Genomic DNA, 7500 nt, shown 5'->3' with positions numbered 1-7500 from the left:
TCAGACAAAGATAACTATGAAAATCCGTATACTTTATCAAAGGGGTGATGAAAATCAGGGTTAAAGTATTCTTCTAACCCTGATGAAAATTATATGATGTTGGAAAAGAGCGATGATAATCCATACTCTATATAAAAGGGTGATGAAAATTCGTAAGCTTTATCAAATGCGTGATGAAAGTTCATATGCTATAGGAAAATTGTGATGAAAATCCATGTGTTATATCAAAAGGATTATGGAAACTCTTGTTATATCAAGGAGGCAATGAAAATTCATGAGCCATATCAAACCGGTGATGAAAATTCATATACTCTATTTAAAGGGTGTTGCAAATTCATATGGTATTGGAAAAAGGTTATGAAAATCCATAAACTATATTAAAAAGGGTGACGAAAAGGCATATGTTATATCAAAAGGGTCAAAACAACAAAACACTTAGGATAGCACTGGATTAACATGTTTAATTTTTGAACGTTGGTAACGAAATAAAAACTGGAATAATAAATAAACTATATATAAGTAATGAATAAAATATATGAAATATTTTAAGGATAGTAACGACGTTAACATAGATCAGTTACATAAAACTTTAACCTGCTCAACAGAAAAGCATTTACACAAAGTTTGAACTTTGAAATTCTACTGATTTAACACCCTGGTAAGGAAAATACTTCTACAATTTGGTCACAGCTGAAATGAAACCTCTAGAATACTGTGTAGTATTGTACTTTAGATGGAAAAAAAGGATGACCGTTGGAATTAAGTACTGTACATACCTAGTATTAATACAGCACGGTGCAATCTGGGAAAATCTAAGTGTAGTGTGTGATATGAATGATGAGAAATCTTACGTAACATTAAAAAGAACTAACTGTACGATGGTGCTAGAAATTATTATCAAGATCAGGACTTATTTTCTTTCCTCACTGTTCTATTTTCCTTGTTGGAGCCATTGGGCTTGTTGCATTCTTCTTTTTTTTTTTTTTTTACCAGGGTTATAGCTTGGCTAAAAATAATAATATTTATAAGAATAATTCGTCTGCCTTATCTTGCAGATGTCAGTGTAGATTTGTTCTTTTCCTATAGGTATTTTGCTATGAAATATAAGAATAATGAATACAGTCGTAATTTATCAACTTTAAGCGTATCCAGTGCCTTAGTAACATAATGAGCCAAAATGCATTTTATTTTTTTATGCTCTGGGATTAATATGAAGTTGCAATTCATAATCACACTAAGGGGAGTAAAAAAGGTTACGTCTGATAAAATTAGGTTTGGGAAAGAAAAGTTCTAAGATTTCTTTAAACCAAGTTTAACATAGTTTAAGAATCCAAAACCCTCATCGATATATTTTTCACAGGTCAAAAGCTGCTATAAGAAATATATTAAAAAAAGGAAAGGAAAACAAATGAGATTACAAATTTGTCCAAGTTTTCTTTTAGCATGATTGTCTGATTTTATAATAATGAGGAATAATATATCTATTGGAACAAATATTGTTATATGACAATTGTAGCTCTGTTTTATTTTTTAAGTAATAGATCTCAAAGAGTTGTTGATGGGCACCATAGTGAGTATAGGAATGTGATATCCGTTGTTCCACTGGGTAGTGTTCTTGGCCCATTACTTTTCATACTATATACACATGACATGTGGTTTGGACGAGAAAACAAGCTTGTTGCATATGCAGATGATGCTACTCTCTTTGCATCAATTCCATCCCCTGAATGTAGATCTGGGGTCGGTGAATCCCTTAATAGAGATTTAGCTAAAATTAGTGCATGGTGCAAATTAATGGGTATGAAATTGAATCCTAATAAAACTCAAAGTATGATTGTAAGTAGGTCAAGGACGGTGGCTCGTCAACATCCGGATCTCAGTATTGATAATATTTCTTTAAATTTGTATGACTCTTAAAATTTTAGGTGTGATTCTCGACAGCAAATTTACTTTTGAGTAACACATTAGGTCTGTGTCTTCTTCAATTGCACAAAAAATGGCTTATTGAGAAAGTCTTACAAGATTTTTGGTGATCAATCTATTCTGAAGAAGTGTTTTAATTCTTTCATTCTACCTTGTTTTGAGTATTGTTCTCCTGTCTGGTGTTCAGCTGCTGATTCTCATCTTGATATGTTGGACAGAAACTTACAATCTATTAAATTTCTTATTCCTGATCTAGATATTAATCTTTGGCACCGTCGTTCAATTAGTTCATTATGCATGTTGCATAAGATTTTTCATAACTGACCATCCTTTACATTCAGATCTCCCTGGACAATTCTATCCTGTTCGTAATACTAGGCAGGCAGTTAATTCTAATAGCCAGGCCTTCTCCATCATGAGGCTCAATACTACTCAGTATTCTAGAAGTTTTATTCCAGCTGTTACCAAGTTGTGGAATCAGTGGTTGAATCAGTAGAACTTCAAAAGTTCAAAGTTGGAGCAAATGTTTTTATGTTGACCAGGCTGACATGAGTCTTTTTATTGTTTATATATGACATATCGGTTTTTGACGTTGTTAATAGTTTATATAGGACATATCTGGTTTTACGTTGTCACTGTTTTTAGAATGATGTATTGTTAATTTATTCTCATCATTTATTTCTTTATTTCCTTTCCTCACTGGGCTGTTTTTCCCTGTTGGAGCCCTTGGGGTTATAGCATCCTGCTTTTCCAACTAGGGTTGTAGCTTGGCTAGTAATAATAATGATAATGATAATAATAGTTCATCTAAGGAAGATAACGTTTAAGCTGATAATGTGTGATGTGTTTGAAATGTTTGAAGGTTACTTTAAACCGTGAGCTGTACCTTTCTGTAGTATTCTTGGTAATGGAATGCTAGTGACATATCATGAACTTTACAGTTGGTGTGCCTACCTAAATTTTTATAATGTCATAGGTGATAGTGTAGGGTAGTTTTTCATCAAAGATAGTGACAGAATGACGTTGATATTGACATTTTTTTCTTTCTTTTTTTCTTTTTTTTTATAGAGAGGTGTCCATCACTTTTTTTCGGAATTCCTGTCATGTTAGAAAATTAGGAATTCAATTCTTGTCACTTTTCTGTCCTTGCTGTGTACTTGCATAGTCATGTTGAATGTTGGAATGGCTTGAATTGCTCCTTTTACCCATTAGGATAATTTATTTACTTTTATAAATGTCATTGAAAGATAAGAGAATACGAAATAAAATGAGCAATACGTGAGTAATTTGATAAGGCGATAATCCCCAAGTTATTAGTTTTTCATTTTTATCTTCAACCACAGTAATATCTGGCCATAAATATAAATGGTTTAAATTTTTTTTTTTTTTTAATTTTTTCCTCTATATTCGTCTTGATAAGTAGATTACATGCATTTATCGCGAAGTAAATCTTAATTCACGAGGTAGTGATTTCGTAAAAACCAATACTTAAGAATTGCAGCTCATTTTTGCAAACCGACAACGACGTAATCAGATGACGTCACACATAAGGGGGGAGTGTTTGCGTATATACGGCGCACATCACGAAGTTCCAAGGACCCCCCCCACCCCCCACCCCGTGACTTGAGAGGGGCCGGGAATGTGTGAGGGGTGGTTGGGGGATAAGGGATCTCCGTCTCCCCCTTCATTGTACCTCATTAACCCAGGTCAGTTTAATCTCTTTAATGAAGTCCGTCCTAAGATGGAACTCACAGGAGATATTGGACGCGGATTATCATCTGTACCGTCACTCATTAAATGTCTGAAAATACAGGACTTGCCTACGTTTCAAATGTTGCCACGACTAAGAATTTAGGCTCTTTGTTGCAGTTTCAGTGTCCTGGGTGCGGGAATGATTTTAAATGAAAATAGTTACAATATTCTATGTTATTTCTCTTCATCTTGTTTTATTTTTATATTTTGTAGTTTATATTTGAAAGATATATTTTGGTATTGTAGGTGTTCTTGAAATATTTAATTTTGATTGTTCATTACTTCTCTTGTAGTTTATTTATTTACTTATTTCTTTTCTTTACTAGGCTATTTTTCCCTGTTGGAGCCCTTGGCTTATAACACCCTGCTTTTCTAACTAGGGTTGTAGCTTAGCTAATGATGATGATGATAATAATAGATTTCTTACACACTCGTTCACCTATTAATTGTGGAACTCACATTGCATCCTATATAATGGTTTACTGGCTGAGAGTTTATCATTATTTTTACGTCAGCTACATTCTTTGAAAGGAAGAAGACTAATTTCCTTTCAATATAAAGTAATATTGCTGGAATCCTCTTCTCACTCATTTGTTTTTTTCCTTTCTTTTGTTTATTTGTGATTCCTTTAAAAGCGAAGAGACATACAGTATGACAAGCCTTCAAAGCAACTATGAATCTTAACGAAGAATATACACACATCATGTAGAGTATATATATAAATATATATATATATATATATATATATATATATATATATATATATATATATTATATATTCATATGTATATACATATATATACATTATATATATACATATATATATATACATATATATATATATATATATATATATATATATATATATATATATAATGTATGTATGTATGTATATATATTTATATATACTATATATAAACACACACGCATATACATACATACACACACACACACACACACACACACATATATATATATATATATATATATATATATATATATACAGAATATGTACGTTAGTATATACATTTACATTTATATATAGACACACAAATACACATATATTATATATATGTATATATATATATATATATATATATATATATATATATATGTGTGTGTGTGTGTGTGTGTGTGTGTGTGTGTGTGTGTGTGTATGTACAGTATGTATTGGTAGGATTCACGAAAGATGGCACGGGCTGAGCATAATATATGTATCATAGCCACGAAAGGAAAAGTGAAAATATTTTGTTGGAGTCAGTACTTTCGTCTTAATAGTAATATCATATCCGACTATGTCACTGTTAAGACGAAATACTAACCCCAATCGAGTCTTCTTACATTTTCTTCCGTGGAGATATATATATATATATATATATATATATATATATATATATATATATATATATATATATATATATATGTATATATATATATATATATCATATTTATATATATGTATATATATATATATATATATATATATATATATATATATATATATATATATATATATGAATACACATACACAAATATGTACATATATACAGTATATTTATCTATTTATTTATTTACGTATTTACTTATTTATGTATGTATTTATTTATTTATTTATTTATATACACACAATGAGGCCCTTTGCGTTAATAGGCGTAGGAGGAGATGATGATGTATACAATGCATTATGTGCTATTGATGAATTCCTTTCAGTTCCTCACCAAAGAACAGTGAAAAATTTTCAGTCGTAAAAGAAACCAACGACGGGTTATTAAATAGTGCATTCATTGGAATAAGGGACTTAAGTCTGGTAACGTCAGCAGATTATTATTGATCTCATTTTTTCTTCTTCGTCGGCCCACCGTTTAACGTGAAATATCAGACACTTTATGCTTGACATCGTTTCTTGGAATTTGAAAAACTTGTACCTTCAGAATCTGATATAAAAGTCGATTCTATACCCCTATTTAAAATCTGTTATAGCTCAACTGATTTATGTAATTATAATTTTAATTGTTAATTACTTCTATTGTATTTTATTTATTCCCTTACTTGCTTTCCTTACCGAGTTATTTTCACTGTTGGAGCTCTTGGGTTTATAGTATTCTGCTTTTGCAACTAGGGTTGGATCTTATCTTTAAATAATTATAATAATAATGATAATAATAATAATATTATTAATAATAATAATAATAGATCTATCATAGAAGTCTTCACTTCCTTTTCGTAATCTATAGCTTCTCACAAAGAACGAATCCTTTTAGGGTAAGGCTGTATTGGTTTGATAATGCTAAATCTTTCCTTCGATGACCATAATCTTAGCGATGTCAAGGTATATAAACCGGTCAGTCAGTCCATAGCGAGTGATTGATCTCGGCCATTCTTCATAGTGTATTGTCAAATCTGTAATTTAGTTTTAAATTGCTATTTTGTAATATACTGGACATTGAAATTTGTCACATTTGCTATTATGAGTTTGATTTCTAATGTTGCACAAGGAAGTATGTGGTATATTTAGAGCAGATATTGAACGGAGATATACTTAATCATACGTTTAAATTTGAATTCTAAGTTGGTTGAAAGGAAACCCCTTTTTCATTCATATTTTAATTAATGAAAAGCTCAATCGAGTGGAGCTGCTTATGGTATAAACACAAATTGTTTAACTGAGGAATTTACTGTTTACATTTTGATAAGATCGTTGGAGATTATTAATTTCTATGGGATATTCAGTTCCCCTTCAAGGTTGAACTGCCTCCTTCAGAAGAAAAATTAAATGGTGTGGTCTCTATAGCTAGTCTTGCGGGAGAAATCTTTTATTCTCTTTTACCCGCTTAATGTGTTTGCAACTGAGCCTCTTTTACATGGTAAGGTGTCCAACCTACAATTAAAACGTTGTGTGTCCAGACTTACATTGAAACTTAAACTGGCCAGTATTAAATTTGGAACTTAATTTTTCCTATGCCTGATGTTAAATTTTTCCAGGCCTAAAATTAAGACCTTTTGTATCCGAACCTAAAATTGAAATGTGATTCAGAACTGAAAATTCTTATGTTGACTAAAAATTGAGGCATATTGTGGCCACACATAAAATAGGAACATGTTTGTCTAGACTTAGAATGAAAATGTGGTTTGTTTAGACCTGAATTAGATTTGGTTTATCTAGACATGAATTTGTAACTTGTGTATCTTGACCTAGAATTGTGTCCAGACCTAAAACTGAAACGGGGTTTTATCATACCTAAAATAGAGACATGGTTTGTCTAAATCTATTATTCAAACATGGTTTGTTAAGACCTAAAATGGAAACGTAGTTTGTTCAGGCATGTACTTATGTGGCGGTGTTGCCAGACCTAAACTTGAAACATGGTGTATCCAGATTTAAAATTGAAACATGATGATTCTAGACCTATAATTAAGACATGGGATCTAACACTGAATTGATATATATCCTGATTTAGAACGAAGACGAACCTTATTTTGCCCTCAAATCAAAACGTATTTTGTCCAGAATTGAAATTGAAACGTAATTTTTTTCGTTTCTAGATTTGAAACTTGGTGTCTTGAGTACTGATTCCAAATTGAAACGTGGTGTGTTCAGACTTAGTACTGAAACTTAATGTATTCTGGTCTGAAACTAAAGTTTTGTGTCCGGACCATAAGTTTAACGTTAAATGTCTAGACGTGAATTATGAATTGGGGCTTATCCAGACTTGAAATTTGGAAAAGTGATATCCCCAGACAGATTTAAATATGATGTCCACAGTCTTAAATTTGAAATGTGATGTTCTCAGACTTAGAATTTAAAAGTGCTTCCCACAGACTCTA

The sequence above is a fragment of the Palaemon carinicauda genome, chromosome 22 (assembly GCF_036898095.1).
Source record: "Palaemon carinicauda isolate YSFRI2023 chromosome 22, ASM3689809v2, whole genome shotgun sequence".
NCBI classification, from domain to species: domain Eukaryota; kingdom Metazoa; phylum Arthropoda; class Malacostraca; order Decapoda; family Palaemonidae; genus Palaemon; species Palaemon carinicauda.
The sequence above is the reverse complement of the archived record's forward strand: the minus strand, read 5'-3'. Positions refer to the sequence as shown.